The sequence below is a fragment of the Rana temporaria genome, chromosome 1 (assembly GCF_905171775.1).
Source record: "Rana temporaria chromosome 1, aRanTem1.1, whole genome shotgun sequence".
Classification (NCBI taxonomy): domain Eukaryota; kingdom Metazoa; phylum Chordata; class Amphibia; order Anura; family Ranidae; genus Rana; species Rana temporaria.
The window spans coordinates 532,237,241-532,261,501 of record NC_053489.1 but is presented as its reverse complement, the minus strand read 5'-3'; the positions used below and the strand labels follow the sequence as shown (position 1 = coordinate 532,261,501).

The 24,261-nt window shown below is 47.1% G+C and overlaps 1 protein-coding gene across 1 annotated transcript in view; it reads right to left on the bottom strand.

The window, feature by feature from the left end:
• The window catches only part of GLRB (glycine receptor beta), a 199,423-nt gene extending 179,787 nt beyond the window's left edge, over positions 1 to 19,636 (bottom strand). The window contains exon 1 of the mRNA XM_040332238.1: positions 18,971 to 19,636. The gene's annotated coding sequence lies outside the window, so the exon portion shown is untranslated. The remainder of the gene's footprint in view (positions 1 to 18,970) is intronic.
• Positions 19,637 to 24,261: the final 4,625 nt, after the last annotated feature.

Below are 24,261 nucleotides of genomic sequence, written 5' to 3'. Positions count from 1 at the left end.
GTTCTCTCCCCGCCCCCCCCCCCGTCCGTGCAGTTCTTTCCTCCTCCCCCCCCGTCCGTCCGTGCAGTTCTTTCCTCCTTCCCCCCGTCCGTCCGTGCAGTTCTTTCCTCCTTCCCCCCCCCCCGTCCGTCCGTGCAGTTCTTTCCTCCTCCCCCCCCCCGTCTGTCCGTGCAGTTCTTTCCTCCTTCCCCCCCCCGTCCGTCCGTGCAGTTCTTTCCTCCTCCCCCCCCCCTCCGTCCGTGCAGTTCTTTCCTCCTCCCCCCCCCCGTCTGTCCGTGCAGTTCTTTCCTCCTCCCCCCCCCCGTCTGTCCGTGCAGTTCTTTCCTTCTCCCCCCCCCCGTCTGTCCGTGCAGTTCTTTCCTCCTTTCCCCCCCCCCGTCTGTCCGTGCAGTTCTTTCCTCCTTCCCCCCCCCCCCCGTCCGTCCGTGCAGTTCTTTCCTCCTTCCCCCCCGTCCGTCTGTCCGTGCAGTTCTTTCCTCCTTCCCCCCCTGTCCGTCTGTCCGTGCAGTTCTTTCCTCCTTCCCCCCCCCCGTCTGTCCGTGCAGTTCTTTCCTCCTTCCCCCCCCCCGTCTGTCCGTGCAGTTCTTTCCTCCTTCCCCCCCCCCCGTCCGTCCGTGCAGTTCTTTCCTCCTTCCCCCCCCCCGTCCGTCTGTCCGTGCAGTTCTTTCCTCCTCCCCCCCCCCCGTCTGTCCGTGCAGTTCTTTCCTCCTTTCCCCCCCCGTCCGTCCGTGCAGTTCTTTCCTCCTCCCCCCCCCGTCTGTCCATGCATTTCTTTCCTCCTTCCCACCCCCCGTCCGTCCGTGCAGTTCTTTCCTCCTTCCCCCCCCTCCGTCCGTGCAGTTCTTTCCTCCTCCCCCCCCCCGTCTGTCCGTGCAGTTCTTTCCTCCTCCCCCCCCCCCCCCCCTCCGTCCGTGCAGATCTCTCAGTCAGTCCGTGCAGTTTTTTTTGCAGTGCCGCTCTCCCCCCTCAATCTGTCAGGGGGAGAGCGGAGGTAGGAGCCGCTAAGCCCGGCTCCTACTTTTTCCGAATGAACAGAGTCGGTGGTCACCGACTCTGTCCATTCATATAACTGAGCATCGTAACCTCCTGTGTTTACGATGCTTCAGTTTATGAATGGAGGAGCTTCCCTCCATTCATTTCAGCTGAAGCAGCTGAGAAAGGGACTGGGGAATCTGTTTCCCTAGTCCCTTTCTCTGTCTTAAAGGGGAGATGGCAGAGGTCTGTTAAGACCCCTGAAATCTCACCAAAGCCCAACAGGGCTGATTAAAAAAATAAATAAATTGCAATAAATATTAAAAAAAAAAAAAAATGTAAAAAAAAAACCACTGACAATTCACCCCCCCCCCCCCTAAAAAAATAATAAATAAAAAAATCACTGTAAAAAAAAAAAAAAAAAAAAAGTGAAAAAAAAAAATACTGCCACTGTCACATGACATTTAAAAAAAGTATCGGTAATCGGTATCGGCGAGTACTTGAAAAAAAGTATCGGTACTTGTACTCGGTCTCAAAAAAGTGGTATCGGGACAACCCTAATTTTTACCATACCAGGCCTCCAGCCGAATCCAGCTCGGAGACAACCCCTTTTCCGCAGTGCAACCAATACCGTATTCCAGCAGACACCGTTCCACTGGAATACCCCAGAGGGGCCTATGCCACGGATGAGCCCCCCACCACTTCCATCACATCTGTTTTCTGCCACCATCAAAGACACCGCCACAGCCCGCAAGCATAACACCTTATCCTTAAGGGCCCCTCCACACCCGCAGGGCACGCTGACTCTCATCCAGGAGACCCAGCGCCCCTGGCTCAAACCCCCAAACTAGAGTTAAACTCTATAAATCCCCAGGTACAATTCCCACATTAAACTCCAACTCTGTCTGTCCGATAACCCAAACCCCCATTACGTGAACAAATCCACCCACCACCTCGTCCACTTCAAGTCGAGCCTAACAATCCTCACCTCACCCTGCAACACACCATTGGGTAGATTCAGGTAGGGGCGCGCTAATTTTGCGACGGCGTAGCCTAGCGTGTTTACACTACGCCGCCTTAAGTAAGAGAGGCAAGTACATGATTCTCAAGGCACTTACCTCCTTACTTAGGGCGGCGTAGTGTAAACGCGGCGGGGGTAAGGGCGCCTAATTCAAATGGGTTGGAGGGGGGTGTGTTTAATGGTAATGAGGCTTGACCTCACTTTTTTTACATTTTTTGCCTACTGCGCATGCGCCAGGCGCCTACATCTCCCAGTGCGCATTGTGGCTAAGTACGCCGTACGGGCCTATTGATTTCGACGTGGACGTAAACGACGTAAATCCAGATTCGCGGACGACTTACGCAAACGACGTAAAAATTACAAATTTCGTGGCGGGAACGGCAGCCATACTTGACATTACTATTCCACTAGAGCCTAGCTCTAACTTTACGCGGCCTATCTCTTACGTAAATGGCGTAAAAGTACTGCGTCGGCCTGGCGTACGTTCGTGAATCGGTGTATCCTCTCATTTACATATTCTACGCCGACCGCAATGGAAGCGCCACCTAGCGGCCATCCAAAATATTGCAATCTAAGATAGGACGGCGCAAGCCGTCGTATCTTAGATATGTTTAAGCGTATCTCTGTTTGAGCATACGCTTAAACTTAGGTCGGCGTAGATTCTGAGTTAGGCCGGCTTATCAGTAGATAAGTCGACCTAACTCTTTGTGAATCTACCTACATGTCTGTAATGTCTCGCCACCAATTACCCACCTCCCTCCTGAGAGATGCCCCAACTGACCATCAACGGTCTAGCCTCGGTACTCCCAGCCCCCCCCAAAACCATAAGCAGGCCCCAAGATCCAGACAAGGCGTGTGTAACCTACATCTGGAATGACATAAACAAACAGACAAACAATTAAGGGGAAGCACCAGCACCAACACAATACCCATAACATAACTGCAGTAAAAACTAACCAGTGGACATTTTAAAACTCAAAATTAAATATTAAAATTAAATTAAATAATTCCAACTAATCCAAAACATTATTCATTAACATTTTTAACCAAAACAACTTTATTAACACCCGTCTAATTGATCTTTGACAGCAACCCCCACTTAACCTTTCTTTCCACCATTACACTGCGGTACCATTACCATACTCGGCCTCCAGCCGACTCCAGCTCGGAGACACCCCCTTTTCCCTGCAGTGCACCAAAACTCGATCTGTTAACCAGTGTGGTCCCCCGGAAACATAAATATCCTGAATTCCCACCACCCAAGAACTCGTTCAACCACCGCCTCATCCTACCCACACCCGGCCGCCCCTGTGACCACCATGATGTGGAAGGAGTGTGAGGCCCATTGCCCCCTGCTTTAAGGTACTCCCTGAAAAAAACGCCACTAAGTAGAACATGTACAAACCAGGCCCTGTTCCCCTGCCAAGAGAACGGCCCACTCTCAACCAAACAAACCCTAGAAAAGTCCCATACCCTTCGCCCGGGCTGTAAAAGCCGCCGAAACACTCGCCCCCTTTTTTTTGTAACCTGTGCCAACGCAGCCCCACCCGATCTCCCAAAGCCCACACACATCCTGGGCCAGCAACCCCCTTCTCAACTCGCCTGGATAAATCCATATGCCCCACTCTAAATGCTCCAAAACCCCATGAAAAACAGCTGTAAAACATTACCTCGTAAACCCATGCAACATACTGACCCCAAGGTTTTAACAAATTACCCCAAAAATTGCAAAGAGGCCTGCCTCCCAACGTCGATAGTAGGTTGCACGTGCGATACCTGTATATCGGTTGTTTACCCAAAATCATGTCTGTCTTGATTTTCCTCCCAGACACTGACCCCTATTCATCCATGCCCCCTTTTCGCAATATACCATCAACAACCTTGCCTCGGACCCCCCAGCTCAGCACCCGCCAGCCGTGCTCCCTCCATACTTATATTGACCCATCTCCCGGTCCTTTTCCCTATGGAAATAATTGACCCAACTGTAAACAATGCCAACTAAATGGCGCAGCAACCATACCACCGTCTGTAACGACACGAAAACTGGTTCTATAACTTGAACCCCCACCCCTGTTCTCACAGTACCCCCCAATCCTCAAGTCCCAACACGCCTCCCCCAGGCTCCATTGCCAGGACCACTGGAACAATCCCCACAGTACCTGTACCGAAGGAACCGCGCCTATATCCAGTCACTAGATAAAGATTCCGCACCCCCTAAGGGCAAGGGGGGTGATTCCGCACCCCCCTCGCCAGAACGCCCCATACAAGCAGACCCTGCTGCCTCCTTGACAAACTTTAAGACAACATTACACCCTGATCCAGCCACCCCAGGCAATGGCCCGTTGTACCTCCCCAGACAAGTGGCAAGAAATTCACCCTGAGCACCTTGCGCAATATATGACATATATCGGGGCGAAGAACTCACCGGTAGCCGCCGGCGTAAAGACCCCACCCATGAAATCAATTCAACATGCAAATGGACTTACCCACCAATCCTGTAACATCCATCGCCCGCCAAGCTTCGCCCTATTCTCAGTAATCCCACGCCTGTAGCCCTCCCAGCCCCCCATGTCTACGGTGCTAGAAAACCAAGTACCGTAGACGGGCCCCCCAGGCTTGCCAGCAGGCAACCGACCCAAAACTTACGCTCCATGCGCACCAACAATGACAGCAATAGTACACACCTTATAGGAATGCCCCCCCCTGGAAAATAAAACTAAGGGATGCCGGACTCCCAGCCAGCCACATCCTGAACAACCTTCCCCTTGAACGAAAACTTTGTAACATGGTGCAGGTAATGGAGCGACCAAAGGGCAGTCCCTGCGCCCTAAACCCGTCCTACCACCCGCACCCCGACAGCCCAAAGCTGTCCGGGTGACCTTAAAGCGTGCGCTCCTTGTACATACCGCCTAACCCACCCCCTAGCAGTGTCAGAAGCATAAGACACCGTACAAACCCTGTGTCTATGAAACAATAACAGACACCCCGTTACAAATTGCGAGGTGGTGAGTAAGTCGAAGGAATTCCATTCTTCCTCAGGTACCACCCCCAAGCCGTGAGCCCCTTGAACCCTCACTGGCATAACCGTAACTGCCCCCCCCACTGCGTTACGTCCAGTACAAACGTGACCGCAACCCCCTTGGATACTGTAGAAACAGACCGAAAATCCCCACAATAAGCGGAACCACAGTCAAGGAACCCTTCCATTGTCCCATAACCCTACGAACAAACCCTGAGGCCCAGCATACTAGCCGCCGCCCCCTACTTATCCCTACCTAGGAAAAGACCGAATCCCCCCCACCGGATTAGTACCGCTTGCTAGCAAACTCCCCCCAGCACGCCGCCATGTTAAACAGCAGGACGGGAGGGGGGTGTGTGCCCACTGCCCTCGAGGCCCCATGCTGAAACCTGTCGAACCCCCCCAAAACCTACAGCAGCCCCCCTGGTAAAATGTCCTGCACAACCCCCACCACGTTCTTGTTGGCAATCCAGGGGCGGGCGTCCCCCCCCCCTGCAGAAACTGCTTTGAGGCCCGCGTAGAAGACCTACCAGCGCATCCCAAGTCAGAGTTCCGTCAAGTCAAGCAACGCTACGGTTGTACTCACCTATGACACCGGGCATGATAGCGGCCACCGGCATCCAAGACACGAATGTCCGCGGGATAAACGGTATCCTTCATCCATGTTGCATTGGGCTTTCCCCCACCCAATGAACTTTTGACGACAAACCTCTAACATACTCACCCTTACCAAACTCCCACCCACTGTACCGCCAACGGTCCCTTAAAACAAATGCCTCAAACAAACGCCCACCTCCCACTTATAAGCATCCGCAACACATGCCACATCTGACCTTGCCGCAGCCCCCCTTTCGTCTCCTGCCGCCATACTCACCATCACCACTTCCGACGCAGCGGTGCAGATATCCACCAGAGCCGTGGGGGCCCCCCCTCTAATCGTTACTCCGTATACAATGCTACCCTTGTCACTGCGGACCCCCCCCCCCCCCACATCCCTCATAAAATACACAGTGCCTCATTTTTAAAAAAACGTGTGAAACAGAGACAGACGTACCGGGCTGACCGGTCATGTCCCCCACAGCTGTCGCCTCTACATCCACCGATGGCGCCCGAGTCTGGCATTCTTCCACTGGAACAAGCCTCCTCGTGCCGACTGTGCTGCAGGAGCCGGCAGCCTCAGCGTCAGTAGCCCCCCAGGCGAAGCAGGCCTGGGGCTGTGGATCCCTGCAGCTCAGTGGACAGCCGTCTCGTGCGTGACCCTGCCCCCAGCCGAACCGATGTGCCCCGATGATCTCCAGGCAGGCCACGCTTGCAGTCCTCTGCCATCCCCGCAGGCCACCAGCCCCGATGTAAGCAGCCCCCCAGGCAAAGCCGGCCTGGAGGCCGTAGATCTCTGCAGCTCCACGGACCGTGACCCTGCCACCCGCCCCTAATCACTAGGTAGGCCACGCTAACAACCCCCCCATATGCCCCGCCACTCTCTGCATGCTACATGGGCCTGCCCCCCTCCAGCCGCCGGCCGCGTCAGAAACGGCCTGACAGCCATGCCACTGCATCCACCCACCGCTGCCCCCCCTTTTGCCGGGACAGATGAGGGGCCGTACAATAAAATTTCCCTGCATGTGGCGAGGAAGGGGCGCCATAACGGCGCGTAGCCCCGCCCCCCGCCGGCCGGCAGAATCCCGCCAGAAAAGCACCCCCCCCATTTTTTAAAGTGAGTGAGCTTACTCTGCTGGGGGGGAGGACGGGCGACATTACAAAGTGTAGCCTCGCCCCCCGCCGGCCGCGTCAGAAACGGCCTGGCAGCCATACCGCTGCATCCACCCACCGCTGCCCCCCCTTTTGCTGGGACAGATGAGGGGACGTACAATAAAATTTCCCTGCATGTGGCGAGGAAGGGGCGCCATAACGGCGCGTAGCCCCGCCCCCCACCGGCCGGCAGACACCCACCGAAAAAGCACCCCCCCCCATTTTTTAAAGTGAGTGAGCTTACTCTGCTGGGGGGATAAGTGTCCCCCTGCATATAGCCGTGACTGCAGCGGTCCCCAAACAGGGCCAAGCAAAAAAAAAAAAAAACGCAGCAGAGGCAGAGGCCTACGAGCGAAAGGGAAACCCCCCCCCCTCCAGAGATAGTTATACTGCAGGGTCCGGGGGGGGTCTAACTGAAACCTACCCCAGAGAGTGCCCTTCGAAGCCGACGACTGAATTGCAAAAAAGGATAATGTCCCTGGCAGCATGACAGAGGAGCAGCATGTAAAACTGCTTCCTTCTGTCTCCCTCACCAACTGAAAATGTTACTGGAAGTTCTCGGCTCCACCTTTTGTACAGCTCCTCCCCCTATCCAGCACTTTACTCCTGAATCCTCCTCTTCCATTCTTACCAACTTAACCCTTTTGTTGACTCTCCTTTCCACCTTGTCATGCCCAGCCCTTCACTATTTTTTCCTTTTGTCTTTTCCGTTCTGGGCCTCCCTAGAGTATAAGCAAGGAGTTCAGGCTGTGCAGATACTGCAGGGAATGCAAGAAAACATAAAAAAATTAAAATATTGTTTTATTATCCCCTGATTGCCATTAGTGTCAGTAGTATATACAGTATTCCAGTAGATGATTGATTCCTCTCTGTTTTTATCAGCAAGGCGAAGCAAACAGCCAGCTGGTGTAAAATGGTAGCTCGCTATAGAGAGAAGCCCGGAGTAAAACATGTAATGAATAGGCGAAGGGGCGGACATGACGGGGTTAACAGGGGTGCATTGCAGGAGGGATATGAGAGAGGGTGTGCGATTGGGTGCAGGAGATAGTGGGAGGAGCATAAGGCATGAGGGAAAGTGTTGGTCCCTCCCCAGCTCAGTGTTAGCAGGAGGAGCGAGCTCCCACCCTCCCTCCCCGATTGCATTAAGTATTGTGATTGTTTTTGTGTTAATGCAAACAGTTTTTTCTACAGAGAAGTTGATGTTGTGGCAGGTGTTGGTCTTTGCGAGTAAAGGAAGAAACCTTGGATACAGAAGAGTTTGGGTCCCATTGGTGGTATTCCAGCTAACAGTGGTTTAGCTGGAATTTGGTTAACGGGTGCACTGCGCTCAGTGGTTTGTTGTCTCTGAGCTAGAATGTCATCTGGAGGCCTATTTCAGTTAAAGGTACCGCAGTGCCAGATTGGATTGTGTGGCAAGATTGATTTTTTTTTCCTCCAAAGACCAACGCGAGTATTTGACTGATGGGGTTGGTGTAACAGATGTTTATACAGTTAATGTTAATTTACTTGAATTGTTAATAAAATGACTGCTACGGCCAATATTTACTCCAGCTTGGTGTGGTCTCTGTTTATGGTTAAAAGGTATGGGGAAGGGGGAAGCTGGGGGTTGGTCTGGCAGATAGATGGTAAGCACGTAATATCTGTTATACCATAGTCATGCCTTTTAAGATGTTTGCAGGTCCTGGATAGCAGGAATGGGAATTTTAAATAGGTGATGATCGTGTCTAGATACAGAGAGCAGTATTGATATGGGGAAATTAGGGTTGCCACCCGTACGGGATTCACCTGGACAGTACGGGTTTTGAGCCCCGGACACAGTGCTGAGAAGTCTCCTATAATTACTGTGTAATAGGGTTCCCCTGCAGGTGTCTCCCTCCCTGCCTGCACTGTCCGACGCTCTGGCCGAGTATCTGGCGCTGTGTAAATTGTGTGCGGTGACACATTACAGGAGCGACTGTGTGCTGTGAGGGGGGAGAGACGCACCAGTGCCTTCTTCATGCAGACACGGCCTCGGGCTCTTCCCCTCTTCAAGCCGAGCATGTGACCTGTCTGGACAGTGGGAGGAACAAACCCAGAGCCTGCGGTGCGAGGCAAGGGGACACCGACAGCTGGGTGAGTACAGAGCTGAGGGTCTTTACTTTCCTGCAGTTCAGTCCACAGGCTCTCCAGTGTGGGGTTTGTCATGCTGCTCTTTCCAGGGACATGGCTGCTGATTGGAGATCAGTCTAGTTCTCCCTGCAGACCCATCCTGCCATAATCACTTCATTGTCCAGAGCTCACTCAGTAGCCTTTATCTAATATCTTCTTTCTTCTGTGGATTGCTTTTATTTTTTTGTCAATTAAAAGTCCTCTGCTCTACTGACACCGTCCTCTGCCCCACTGACACCGTCCTCTGCCCCACTGACACCGTCCTCTGCCCCACTGACACCGTCCTCTGCCCCACTGACACCGTCCTCTGCCCCACTGACAGCATCCTCTGCCCCACTGACAGCATCCTCTGCCCCACTGACAGCATCCTCTGCCCCACTGACACCAACCACTGCTCTACCGACACCGTCCAGGCATCCACTGCCCCACTGATTGACAGCGTCCACTTTTAAGGTAAGCTAGGTTCATATTTTAACTGACATTTCTTTTTATTAATCTAATCATATTTTATGGGCACACCATGCCCCTTTAAGTCCACCCCCCTCTCCACTGTTAACACAATTTGACCACAGCCACTGCTCACTGCATCGCGCTATGCGCGCCTCCTTACTACTCTCCTAGGGTAACTCAAAGGTGTCCTAAGTCTCTTACAATCCTATAGCATGTACTACAAAAAAATTGCTGTGCGCCGCTAAAGTGTTCGGGTTTGGCTTGACGAAAAGGTGGCAACCCTAATGAGGATACAACTCTCATCTGGGCAGAGTGCCAGTGCAGGCAAGCAAATACAGTACTATAGCAATATTTGTTAAAGGGATAAGCTTTCCTGGCTGTCTATTTAAAATGCTTGCCACTGCAGAAGTCCTCTACTTCTAGTGGAAAATGGGGAGTAGGGAGGTTATGAGAGCTGAGGTGTTTACCAAAAGGAACCAGTTACCACATTTGCCAGTATGGCATCTGTATATTTCCACATTTGCAGGTGTAAGACCAAGTCAGCATTGTTTGTTTCGAGAACCATATTACTATAATTTAATTGCCTGCAGGCCTGTTGTTGTCAAACTGATGGACCACTATATGCATTGCTATTAAATCATTACTTCCAGTTCAATGTAGCTATTAGCCACACCCCTCACCACTTCCCAATTTTGACTCATCGACTTTGGCAAGTTTCCAGGTATGTATCTCTGCAGTGTGATCTAAGTTACTGCAGTCTCTGACTGGTAATCATATACGTCTTGGAGTGAGATTTGGTGATGACTACTATGGTAGTGCAAGGATCTTCTGGCTCCTGCTTCATTCAATCTGTAGTCTTTAGCCTCCCAGAACATTGCTCAGTGGCTGCAATAGCCAGGCAAGCACTGTCACATGAGCAGTGTGCACAAATATATAATATAAATATAAAGACAATAAGCTTGGCCATCACCCAGGATCTGCCCTGCAGAGAGATACGATTAGATCATGAAGTAATGTGGTGTCTGCTCACATAGCTTACTATTCATTCAGACCTCTTATGGTGTCCCCAACATCCCTTGCTGCTCTCTGAGCTAGTTATGTCAAATATCAAATATCTCACAGCTTTAGGGAAAGTCAGTATGGCAAACATCCCTCAATTATCCAGGTGGGTGCCACACTAATGAAAGATCATAGGTAGCGTTGTACCGATACCGTTTTTTTTATCGGAAAGTACACTAAGGTGACCAGATTTTTAAAATTAAATCTGGGGACATATTTTTTTTACTAGTAACAAAGGCAATCAGCGCCTCTTTGCCCGTCGCCGCTGCCGCCCGCCTCACAGCCTGTCAAGTCCTAAGCTCTGTGCCCCAGCTACTACTGGGTGGGGAGCGGAGGAAAATCACTCCGCCAGGGAAGGCAAGGAGATAAGCAGGCAGGCAGCTGGCCGGGACTTGAGCCAAGGCAGAAGAAAATGCGAGAGGAGGGGCATGCACCCGAAACTGAAGAAATATTCCCTCCAACCAGCGGATGATTATCAGAAAGGGGCACAGATAATGGGAAAAAATAGTCCCCCCTAAGCTAGTAGGAGCGGCGGAGCGGGGGTGTGTAATTCAGATTCTTTTTTTTTAACTCTGCACTGACTGTCTTTGAAATTGCCCCAGCCCCTGTTCAAATCCAATCCAGGGACAAAACCGGGGACAGACTTGGTCCAGGGACAGTGTCCTCAATCCGGGGACTGTCCCCAGAAACCAGGGATGTCTGATCACCCTAGAGTACACACACCGATACTTGTGCTCAAGTACTCACTGATACCGATTACCGAAACCTTTGCAGCGCGTTTTAAGCCCATACAAAATGAATGGGTTCAAATTGTACTTCAATTTGAGCCCAGACAGAAATCACACTGCATTTCTGTTCAAATCACATGCAGTTTCCCACACTGCTACTGTGAACCCAGGGTGAAGTCACTATGACAAGCCTGGGTTCACAAAGGAGCGTTGGGGGAAACCGAATGTAATTCAGACAGCAATCACACAGCATTCTTGTTCAAATCACATGCGATTATTTGCAGTGTGATTTGAGCCCATCAATTTTGTATGGGCTCAAATTGCACCACAAAGGTATCGGAGCATTTGCACGAGTACTCATGCAAATGCCTAGTTTTGGCACCGATATCGGTATTGGTGCAACCCTAATCATAAACAAGGTGAGAAGACTCATTACTGCATGATCTATGATGATTTCTCTGCTGTATAGAACCTGTATGACAGCTGTGCATGAAATCTCTTAAGCACACAGGCCAGGTGGTAAATCAAAGGGTCCCACAGTTTGGAAAGTATAAGCATGTACACCACAGCCAGGGATGGACTGGCCATGGGGACTACAGGAAGTTTCCCGGTGGGCCGATGGCTCAGTGGGCCGGCTTCAGTGACAGTGGACTGCCGCCCCCCCCCTCCTCCGCTCCTCTGTCTCTCCCTCCCCGCAGCGTTCACCTCCTCTTCCTGGTTAGTTAACTTCAGCGTGATTGAATACAGACATGCTCCTCGGGAGTCGCTCTGAGAAGCTCCTCATACGATCCGGAAGGATGGCGGCCACACACAGCTGTGACATAAGCTTCCTCTGCACACGTTCTCCTGGTCTTTCCTTCCACCGCTCATCCTTCCGGATCGTATAATGAGCTTCTCAGTGTGACTCCCGAGGAGCATGTCTGTATTCAGTCACGCTGAAGTTAACTAGTCAGGGAGAGAAGGTGAGTGCTGACGAGATTCTTGGCAAGAATCTCTTGCCACCAGAGTGGACAGACTCTCCTTTCAAAAAGGAGCATGCGCTCATCACATTCGATGCCCTCGCCGCCATCTTGCTGCACCCTACCTATGCCTAGGAAGCTACCGCGCATGCGTCAAAGTCATTTCGAGCATGCACGGGTTTCCACGGCGACAGGTAAGTATACACACTCTCAGGTTTCTCGGCAGGAAAACTGCTGAGAATCTTACGACGAGAAAATGTTCTCTATTTTTCTCGTCTAGATTCTTGGCAGTTTTCTTGTCGAGAAACCTGAAAAGCCCCATACACACTATCAGTTTTCCTGTCAGTTTTCTCTTCAGGTTTACCAAAACCATGTAGTGCAAGGGCCTGCCTGATTGCATACAAATTGAAACTCTTGAGGTTTGACCTTATATTAGATGGTTTTGGTAAACCTGAAGAGAAAACTGTCAGGAAAACTGATAGTGTGTATGGGGCTTAAGCCTCACCTGAAGCCCCATACACACTATCAGTTTTCCTGCAGGTTTTCTCTTCAGGTTTACCAAAACCATCTAATATGAGGTCAAACCTCAAGAGTTTCAATTTGTATGCAATCAGGCAGGCCTTTGCACTACATGGTTTTGGTAAACCTGAAGAGAAAACCTGCAGGAAAACTGATAGTGTGTATGGGGCTTGAAAGTATACTCGGCAAGAAAGCTCTGCCAGCAGTTTTCTTGCTGTTTCTTGCCGAGTAAACCGAGCGTGTGTACGAGGCTTTTGATATAGCCATTATCAGAACAGGGAGGAAAGGGGGTATCATAGACTGGCTATAAAATAATTAAGTGATAAGCAGTTTACAACAGCTACCATTCACACTTTAAACTTGCATGTGACTTAGGCCCCTTTCACACTGGGGCGGGAGGCGCGTGGCGGTATAGCGGCGCTATACTGTCGGAATTGCCACGGGAATCGGCTGCTAGCGGTGCGGTATTAACCCCCTCTAGCGGCCGATAAAGGGTTAATACCATTGTTTTAAATGGGAAGGAGCGGTATACACACCGCTCCTCTCACCGCTCCAAAGATGCTGCTTGCAGGAGATTTTTTTCTCTCCTGCCAGCGTATCGCCTCAGTGTGAAAGCCCTTTGGGCTTTCACATTGAGAAGGCTGGGCAGGAGTTTTTCAGGCGGTATAGCAGCGCTATTTTTAGCAATGTACCACCTGAAAAACTCCTCAGTGTGAAAGGGACCTAATGATAGAGGAAAAAGTTACCAAGCACATGCAACAGGAATCGGATCTCTAATGACCCTGTGAGGTGCTCTATGGATTCTGACTCTAGCAGATTACAGATAATTAGGATGAAAGCTGACCTTCACTCAGAAATACAACTTTCTCTCCTAGACTTTATTCACAATTGCAGAACTTTTTTTCATTAGCGTGTTCCTTTTATGATTTCTTATCTAGGTGAGGATGATGTCCATCAGCTAACCACTGCCTCCTGAGATATGTACATCACACATCACAGGAAGTTGTGGAACCTGAATCCCATTCAAGACCTACGTCTGCACATGACTGGGATAAGCAAGCGTCATCAGGGGACAATCTATGCGAAAGAGACAGCCAGCTTCCAATTATGGGAGATTCATGATGGTGGCACGGGACATGAGGTGCAGCAGAAGAGTGACGGGTGAAAAAAGGACAATGCCGGATTCACTGGGTTTCAGAGCATGCTTATTCTGCATAAAGAAGCATCAAAGGTAAGTAGTATATAAAAGGTAAAATTTTTGGGGAAGGTTTAAGTTCCCCTTAAGGCCCCTTTCACATTGGGGCGGGATAGTGCCACTATTTTTATTGCCGGCGGTATTACCGTGGTGTCCCATTGTTTTCAATGGGAAGGAGTGGTGAAGAAGCGGTAAACACACCGCTCCTCTCACCGCTCCAAAGATGCCACTAGCAGGACTTTTGGAGCGGTCCTGCTAGCGCACTGCCTCAGTGTGAAAGCCCTCGGGATTTCACATTGAGACTGCTGGGCAGGAGTTTTTCAGGCGGTATTTTGGCGCTAAACCGCCTGAAAAACTCTTCAGTGTGAAAGGGGCCTAAAGGTATGCTTTGCTTATTTTAGCACAGTTGCAGAGTTTGCAGAAACACTGTAGCTCACTGACTTCTGAGTCCTGGCAGAGAATATTGAGGAAGCCAAAGTTGGATGGGACCTGCATAATTGGTTTGGGTCAGATGTTCAGAAAACATTGAAACTACCTGATCAGCTTGACATACAGACATTTTTCTGTGCCAGGGTAAGATACAGATTAGTAGCAAAAAGTTTTGGCACTTTGCCTTAGGATACACTGTAGAGACAAAGGAATCTGAGTGTGTTTTTATTTATGATACATATTGTATATGTGATTATGTAAAGTGATGCCGACTTTGTTGGCGGTATCAGAATCACAGCCCGCGCTCCTCTTAGGCCCCGTACACACGAACGAGTTTCTCGGCAGAATTCAGCCAGAAACTCGATCGTGTGTACACTTTTCACAGAGGAAGACGACATGTTCTCTATTTCCTCGTTGTTCAATGAGGAAAGTTGGCCCGCCGAGATCCTCTGCGGCTTCAACACAGAACTCGACGAGGAACTTGATGTGTTTGGCACGTCGAGTTCCTCGGACGTGTGTACGGGGCCTAAGACCCCATACACACTATTAGATTTTCTGCAGATTTTTGTCTTCAGGTTTACCAAAAACATGTAGTACAAGGGCCTGTCTGATTGTATACAAATTGAAACTCCTAGGCCTCATACACACGACCGAGAATCTTGTCGTAAAAAAAACGTTGTTTTTCTCAACAAGTTTCTTGTCAAGCTTTCCTTGCATACACTCTGTTGAGACAAAATCTCGTCGTTCTCAAACGCGGTACAACGCGTACGACGGCACTATAAAGGGGAAGTTCGATTCCACTGGCGCCACCCTTGGGGCTGCTTTTGCTAATCTCATTTTACTGCGTGTTAAGTAAAAGTTTGGCGAGAGACGATTGGGGCCTTTTCAGTCTGTTACAGCGTGACGAATGTGCTATCTCCATTATGAACGCTACTTTTACCGAAGGTGCGCTCCCGTCTCATACTTTATTCTGAGCATGCACAGGTTTTTAAGCATTCACACGAACATGTTTCTCGTCGTAAACCAGCCCAACGAGAAACACGACGAGGAAATTGAGACTCCCGACGAGGAAAAAGAGAGCATGTTCTCTTTTTTTCTCGTCGAAATCTACAACATTTTACTTGACAAAAAACATACACACGACCGTGAGTGGTTTTTGCAGAGGAAAACGGTCGTGTGTATGAGGCATTAGGCCACTTTCACACTGAGGCGCTTCTAAACTGCCAGTAAAAACACTGAGAGCTTTTGAAGCGCTTTTCAGGCGCTTTTGAAGAGCTTTTCATTAATTTCAATGGAGAGGGGAGTTTTTCACAGCCCTTCTAGCACACTGCCCCAGTGTGAAAACATTCATTAATTTTAATGGAAATACGTTTCCGTGAGCTTCTTAGGTGCTGTTTTTAGCATGAAAGCGCCTCAGTGTGAAAGTGGTCTAAAGGTTTGACCTCATATTAATTGTTTTGGTAGATCTGAAGACAAAAACCTGCAGAAAATCTAATAGCGTGTATGGGGTCTAACGCCGATCGGATGTAAACAGACCCCCTGACTGTTTACACCTAACTGCCGTCTGATCCGATCCGCTGGATGGAAGGGTAACGGATCCCTATGCTCTTTTTGGTGGATCGTATTAGATTGCGGTGGGTGTAAACAGACACATGGAAAATGGAGAAAAAGAAATGGAGGTTCCGATCAGGTCTGCCGGAAAAACTGATAGACCCTGGATCTCCCCGCTGAGCGGGCGGATGACAGGCCTGTGTCTGCTCCGCTATGCATAGCTGACACAGACACAGCCCTGCCATTCTCTATGGGGCTGTCAGATGAAATTGGACCGCCTGTCCATTTTCATCCGTCTGTCTTCCGATCCGTTGTTTTTGTGGACAGAATCGGATGCCGGCAGGTGTCAGCAGACACAAGTCCACTGACATCTACCGCTCCATAGAGAGCTATGGATGGTCTGATCAGGTCCGCCTGAAAAACGTGCCTGATCGCACAGCCGTGTGAAATCAGCCATAGACTAATAAAATAAACCCAATAAAATATTCCATTAGTAAAAGACCCAACAACTGAATCAACTCACCACAAACAATCTAATCATATAATCTCTGTACAATCAACTTTAGAATTACCAAAAGTATGTAATACCAGGACCCACCTGATCAATCTCTATCCAACCAAGGAGACCCTTTCACCACATGGTAGATCTACATGAGGTTGTACCAGGGCTTTTTTTTCTTAGAGATTAGGTGCAGGAACTCCCCCTTTCTGAGTCACCCCCATTTCTCCTCCCCTACCTACCTCCAAGGACCATTCCTTGGCTCCACCCCCTGCCCATCTTTCAGTACTGTCCTTTATAGAGAATACAGAACCAAGTATCATTTTTTGGTGCCAAGTAATTTGTATGAAATTTGTTAATAATAACAAGAAAAGCAGTAACATAGATTTCTTTCAGCCAGCAACACCAAAAGAACCTCCAGCAACAATAGATCTAACTACAACAATAAGGGACCACCGGTAGCAAAATATCCCCCAGCAAAAATAGACCCCCAGTAACAATAGACTCCTCAGCAACAATTGACCCCCGGCAGCAACAACAGATATCCCCACAGCCAGCATCAAGAGACCCCCCCCCATCAGCCAGCAACTATAGGCCCCTCCCTTAACAGTAGATCTCTCCCAGTAACAACTACCCCCCCCCCAGCAACATAAGACCCACCCCCACCAGCAATAGATCTCCTACCAGTAACAAGAGACTTCCTCAGCAACAATAGAAACTCCCCATGCTAAAATAGACCCCCCCCAAGCTACAATAGACCCCCCAGCATCAGCAGAGCCTTCAGCACACCCCAGCACCCCTTGCACACATTTAGTCCTGGAGGTGCCGGAACTGCGTTCCCCCGCGTTCCTGCTGGAAAAAAAGCCCTGGGTTGTACAATGCAATTGCAGTGTGTGTGGTGAGCCTGATATAGACAGCATTTGATTAAATGTCTTGTCAATTTCTGTTTTCTGAAAACAAAATTATAACTATACTCAGATACAAAATTGCAATCTGGTATATGATGTACACAGCCAGGACAGTCTTCTCTACAGGCATGTGATTGCAAGTATATGACCATGGGTCAATAGCTGAGCCTACAGAAACACAAAGATCAGCATAATGCACTGCAAAACATACATTAGGCTGGTCATACATTATACATTTTTCTTGCACAATTTTCCTTACCAGAGCCAGGGTAGATAAAAATCGATGATTTAAAAAAAAAAATCTAAAATCAGATTTTTTTTTATTTAAATCAGATTTTTTTTGATTTTTATCAAATTTATTTTAATAAAATGTTCTCGAAAGAAAAAATCTACCTAAAGATAGTTTTCTATTTAAGATACATTATTAATTTAGTTTATTCAGCATGAAGTGGAGCTGCAAGCTGAGAGAACATGCACTGCATTGATGCAGTCACACAATTTCACAGTAACCATGAGATAAAACAAAGTTCAGAAATATTCCTTAATCACATTGTTTTGCAAATCTATGTACACTACAAACTGTATGACTGAATCGGTTGTGATATCGCTGTTTTACTAACCTGACAGCTTATAATTCTAAATTGGAAACCTTAATTTTGTTTGCAAATATTAAAGATTCTAACTAGCAGCAAGAATACGTCCAATATGAGGTCAAACCTAAACACTTTCAGTTTGTATGCAGTCGGGCCGGCCCTTGCACTTCATAGCTGAAGGTAAATCTAAAGGAAATTCAACAAGAAAATTGTTTAATGTATGGCCAGCTTTAGTAACATTAAACCAACAGTGCTCTACCAACCACATACAATTTTTTATGATAGGTGTTTGTTACTGTTAGTTAACTACTGGTACTACTCCATATTCTTCCACAAAGCAAACCTTTAATGTGATCTACCCATGATGCCATGCGATACTTAATTCCCCCAGAAATATAATGCACAGTGCTCTCTCTCTGTATTGCAGCACTGTCATTAAGCAGACCTTTCAATTTTCACTGAATTTCAGTAAATCACATTGATTTCCCGTCATTCTCAATTATTTACGGCATCTCTGCTACCATAAATTGTGAAGCAACCTTACTTAAGTCACGTGTATTAAATTAAAAGAAAAAAGCGTTTTGGTCCATGGTGACGCATGGTCAGCATTGCTGCCGTTCTCTAACCATTTGATCCTAAGGTCATTGAACACAACATGCTGTATTCTTTATTTGTTTGCCCAAAGAACATAAACAGATCAAAGCAATAAATAAACAAGTTTCCCATGCAGCTACATCAGGATGCTGTTATAACATTGTCCAATAGAGAAATCGGGGTTATCTCCGGAGATGTGATCATTTAAGGGTTATACTGAAAATGCAATTCAATTAGTTCAGCATCATTATTTAAAGGCCTGAGAGGAAATTGAATTTAACCAACGAGCATCCTACTGTGACATCCAGCATGTCCATCAAGGACTACAAATCCCAGCAGTACTTGCGGTACATATTCAGCACTGGAAAACTTTATTGAGTCTTCTGGACAATGACAGTAGCCTCCAGGCTACCTCTCCCTCCCCACCACCTCCCCTGCTGCGTCTTGCAGCTATTGCCTGGCTAGAAACAGACACCGCAACCCCAATCTCAAGAGAGGTGTTACTGTACCAACGTGTTCAATAAGGCATACATGTACTCCAATACGACCCAATGACAGGGAAGGCAGCAACACTCACCCTCAGGTTAACTTACAGCTTCCCTTCAGACACAAATGGCAGTTCTGTAAATATCCATCATATTCCTGGGATCCACAAAAAAAAAAAAAAAAAGTCAAGGTCCCTTTAGATGTGCATGATGGAGACTGTGTCCTCAGGGAAAACGCTGAGCTCCGGACTGCTTGCTAGCCCATATATCGCACCGGAGGCCGCTGGCTCTTCGTTCAGGAAATAGGAATGGGATTTGTCCGTACGTAGCCTTCCCAGATGCAGCAATGGAAGCGAGATAAATAAGGCGCCAAGATTGGCTGCTTTATTTATTAAAAGGCTGTGTCCTGGTCCCTGCATTTGCAGGAAGCTTAAGATGGAGGAGCAGTGTGTACCTGCAGCATGCGCAGTAAAGGCCTCAGAGCAGTGCAATTAATCATTAGCTGCATAGCAAGTGCAGCAGCAGCAGCATCAGCATCATCCCTCTGCCACTGGAAGCACAGCGCAGGGATCACACCATTCTCTCCTCTTCTGCTGCACACAATGAAGATGTCTGCCTTGTGTGTGGAGATGTGAATGTACAGAGTAGTCACGCTCCCCTTATTGTGTGTGAGCCCTGTGCAGACAGCTGTTAGTGCTCTGGAGGAGGGGGCTGGGGAGGGAAAGCTGGAGATGTCCATAGACAGACCGGTGGGGGAGAAGAAGGCTTAATAAAAAAAAATAGCAGCATCCTTTCCCTTCATTATTTTATGGATGATTATCCATTGCAGGACGGATAGACACCGCTGTGTGCTCTACGTTGCCATGCATTCCTATTGCCTCAGTCAGAGGGAAGATAAGAACAATTCCATTTATATCTAGGTAGACACACACTTCCTCTATAAGGGATTAGGATGCCTCCCAGTCCCTTATCAAAGTCAGTTCAATTTGTAATTGGGAAGTTGCTCCATTTCCTAATATTCAATTATATTATCAGCAATTTTTCCGATGTCTATAAATTGATTCATTTATATTATTATATATTGATATGCAGTATAATTATATATATATAGAGAGAGAGAAAGATCTCTCTCTCTCTCTCTCTCTCTCTCTCTCTCTCTCTCTCTCTCTCTCTCTCTCTCTCTCTCTCTCTCTCTCTCTCTCTCTCTCTCTCTCTCTCTCTCTCTCTCTCTCTCTCTCTCTCTCTCTCTCTCTCTCTCTCTCTCTCTATATATATATATATATATATATATATATAATCTCTAGATATAGATAGAATATAAAATTATTGGACACTTGCCTTTACAGGCACATGAACTTTAATGGCATCCCAGTCTTAAGGCCCGTACACACGGTCAGACTTTTTGCCAACAAACTTCAAAATGAGCAAGTTTTCCAAAAAATCTGTCTGTGTGTACGCTCCATCGTACAAACTATTTCACTTTTCATCGGACAAAAGTTCGCTCTGCAAACATACAAACTTTTCAGGCAACAAAAGTCCAATGGTGCCTAGTCCGACCGTGTGTACAGCAAGCCATCGGACTTTTGTTCAAAGCCCAAATGCGCATGCTCAGAAGCAAGGACCAGCCGGAAGCGTTCTGTCTTGTAAAACTAGCGTTCGTATTGGAGATATCACATTTGTGACGCGGCAAGTTATGAAATCAAGAAATGCAGCGCACATTCTCTTCTTTATAATGTGATAATAATAAATAAACAAATGTCTTTACTATGGATTTGTGTTTTTGTTAAATGAAGCAAACATATTTCTATATTATTTTGTGGGTGAAGTTAGCACAACCCCATTACCCCCTATATTTTTTAATGCTCAAAGTACCAACTACTCTTTGTGTCCCTTTAATTTAAAAAAGTACCTGCCTACTCAAACTGTCATTATAATTTCAACACATAATCAAATAATTGTGTTAATATTAATTTTATTTAAATAATAAGCACAAGAATGGAATATCAAAATCAAGAGGAAGGCAGCAATAGATCAACTGGTGGAATTGGGGAAGCCTCTGTACTAGACATGTGCACAAAAAAAAAAAATCGTATTTTTTTTGTTCCGTTTCGTCTGCACAACAAAAAATTTCATATTTTTTTGTTCCGTTTCATCTCGTTCCTTAGATTCGTAATTTCGTAAGACGCAAGTTTTCCTATTCGGACCCGTTTGTATTTTCGTAACAGTTTTATTTTCGTTTATACTGAATGATTCGTAATTCTGTCTAATTTATTTTCGTTGATTCGAAATTCGTAATTTTGTTAGATAATAATTTTCGTTTAATGTATTCGTAATTTTGTACTTTTGTAAATACATAGCAACACGTGGCTAATCCATATTAAGATATACTTTCTCTTAAGCCCCATACACACGGTCTGACTTTTTGCCAACAAACGTCAAAATGAGCGTTTTCCTAAAAATCCTCTATTGGACAAACTTTTTCGGTTTCAAAAGTCCGGCCAACTCCCTTCAGACAAAAATCCACGGAAAATTTTGTTTGAAGTCCAATCGTGTGTACGAGGCTTTACACTGTACAATGTGACTCAGCACAAAAGAGATAAGCTGATTGGCTAAGATATTAAGTAATCACTCACTAACTACACTGCCCAGTGCCCATTCGAAAGAACGATACAAGTACACAAATTTACGAATAGACAAAGAAACGGATTTACAAAACACACAAATGAAAATCGTTCGTTATAGATGTCATTTTCGTTCTTTTGCTTTTTCTGTGTTTCAAATTTTAGTAAGATTGTCCAACCATACTTTCGTATTTTCGCTTGTTCGTTAATTTGCTTATTCGTAATTCCGTAATTTTCGTATTTTGGTTCTTTCAGCTTTTCTGATGTTCGAATTGATACGAATGTACGAAAACGAACAAATTTGTACAAAAATCCATTCGTTACGAACGAGAACGCACATGTCTACTCTGTACCCCAGGGCATACATCAATTATGTTTTAAGCTCATATTTGTGAACCTGAGGAGTACCTACAATATAGGGAGCACAAGAAGTTTGTGGACTCCAAAAGATGGGGAGCAGCAGCAGAAGACATATCTGTCCCCAGGCTGTGGTACTACAACACACTGATTTTTGTCATCAGACTGAACCACGCACATCGCTCTCCACACTTCTATCCACATGAGCTGAGGCCATTTTGTTTCTTGTGCATTCACAACAAAAATAAAATCATCAAAATACTAGACATACTCTCTGTCATCCAAATGATCAGTTTGAAAACAAAACTGCAAATGATCCTCCAAAAACTAGAACCAAGAAAAGCAAAAGAAAATGATAAAAAATAAATCAAAAATTAGTAGCGCCTAAACTCCCCAGACCACTGGCCTTGTTGGGGATCCTGGGTCTGATTCGGCCACTGACCACCATGCTGCTGATGTGGGTGGGTTTTCTGGGGTGGGTGGGCTTGCTGGGGTGGGTAGGTTGGCTGGGGTGGATAGTCTTGTTGTTGAGGAGGTGGAGGTGTGTGGTCCAAATCACACACATGTAATTTTTGGGTTAGCTCACGTTTCCTGGCCTTGCTCAGGAGCTGGATGATTATCCCCTCACATAGTTCCCTTTGATCTGCATCAATCTTGTGGAGCTTATTAGCTGTGAAACAGCCAAAGCCTTCAGCACTATCGGGTGCTGTGGTGATGACAGATGTGGCCCTAGTAAGGAACTCAGCTGTGGCCTCATCCAGGTGGTGTCTCTTCCTGGCCCTTTTGCTAGGAGGGCGCAGGGTAGGGATTCTGCACTCAGTTGTCTGGCTGCTGGGCCCGGCCTCTTCCTGGCTACAAAGTTCCTGTGTCTGAAAAAGGAGCATCATTTTATTTTTTGTGTCATCAATCCCAAACACTTTTCAGCTCATTACTTTTACAACTTGAATGTGTCCAAAAAGCAAAGCCTATCATTATGCCTCCAGCATTTCTCATTCTTGTCTAAATGTATTTTTTACAGTACTGTCTATTTGATATGCAACTCACTTTGTTTATGTAATAATTTTTGAGCCATCATAACAACGCATTAGCATCATTGTATATTTGAATTACAATCTTTTATATAATGCTATACCTGGGTCAAGCTGAGCTCCTCCTCCTCTTCATCCTGTGTAGGATCTGTTTCAGTATCAGTGGCCTCTGCTGATGTGGAGGGTAGTGTGGAGAGATGTTTGCGTGGCACAGTTTGAGGCTTCAAAAATTGCAGGCTGGAGAAGTACCACAGCTTTGGCACATAAACATCTTCTGCTGCTGCCCCTGATCGTTTAGATTCCTCGATCTTCTTGATCTTCCTGTTATACATGCTCCACAGGCCCCCAATTTTGGTCTTTATCATAGTTTCGTTTGCCCTGGGTACACAGTCTTCGCCAATTCCACCAGTTGATCAATTGCTGTCTGCCTTTTATTTTTATTTGAATAGTCCTTATATTTGACCTGCCACAGACAGGTGTGTGACCTGTATTGCTCGATAAAATCAGTCATGAAATTGTGGGAATTCAAGTTCGTCTTCATTTTGGGGTCAAGTATATCAGATATCTGCAAGAAAGAACGCAAGACAAACCATAATGGGTTGCTTCTTGCTCATAACCTGCTTACAATATAGGCCTTTATCTAAGCAGTATATAGCATTAAACACCAGTGTCACAATGTTGTCACGTACCTTTTTTTATAGGTATCCATTCGGCTTGAGTTCGTTTCGCAACTATGGTTTCGTTCAAGCGTCCGGTACATCGACCGTTCGTTATGGATGTATATACTCTGTGCATGCGTGAAACTCCCCTCTCCGTGCGTCATGATGCTGGGGCATGACCACAATCTTTATTCTGCATGCGACATACACGACGGAACATTCGTAAAGGGAGAACATGATGGCGGAATCCACACAAATGAACAGGCCCCGCAGTGGTGGAGATTATCACAGACACAAGGCCACCCCCATGAGCAAGGGGGAGATGTTGGAGATGGTGCGCATATTTGAAAAATATGATTATGACTGCAAGATGGAAAACTATAATAGGCCTAACAGCCATAAAGACTGGGTTCTTGAGAAGGTCCTCGTGGTATTGGAAGGAGAATATGAGGTCAAGCGACGAAAGATCAAATTCGCAAACGCTGGTCAGATTTTAAACACAGAGAGAAAGAACATTTGGACTCCATTCACCGCACCATTATTAAAAGAAGTAAGCACAATTAATGACTGTTGTCATTATGTTGATGTTATAATTAGCTGTCTGTATATTAGATGGATAAAGGTCGTTTTTGCTAACTTCTTTGGGGAGCTAAAGAAGAAGTTAATGTAAGTTAATGCAGATATGAATTCTACTTGTTCTTTCTGGCTAGCCTTTTTT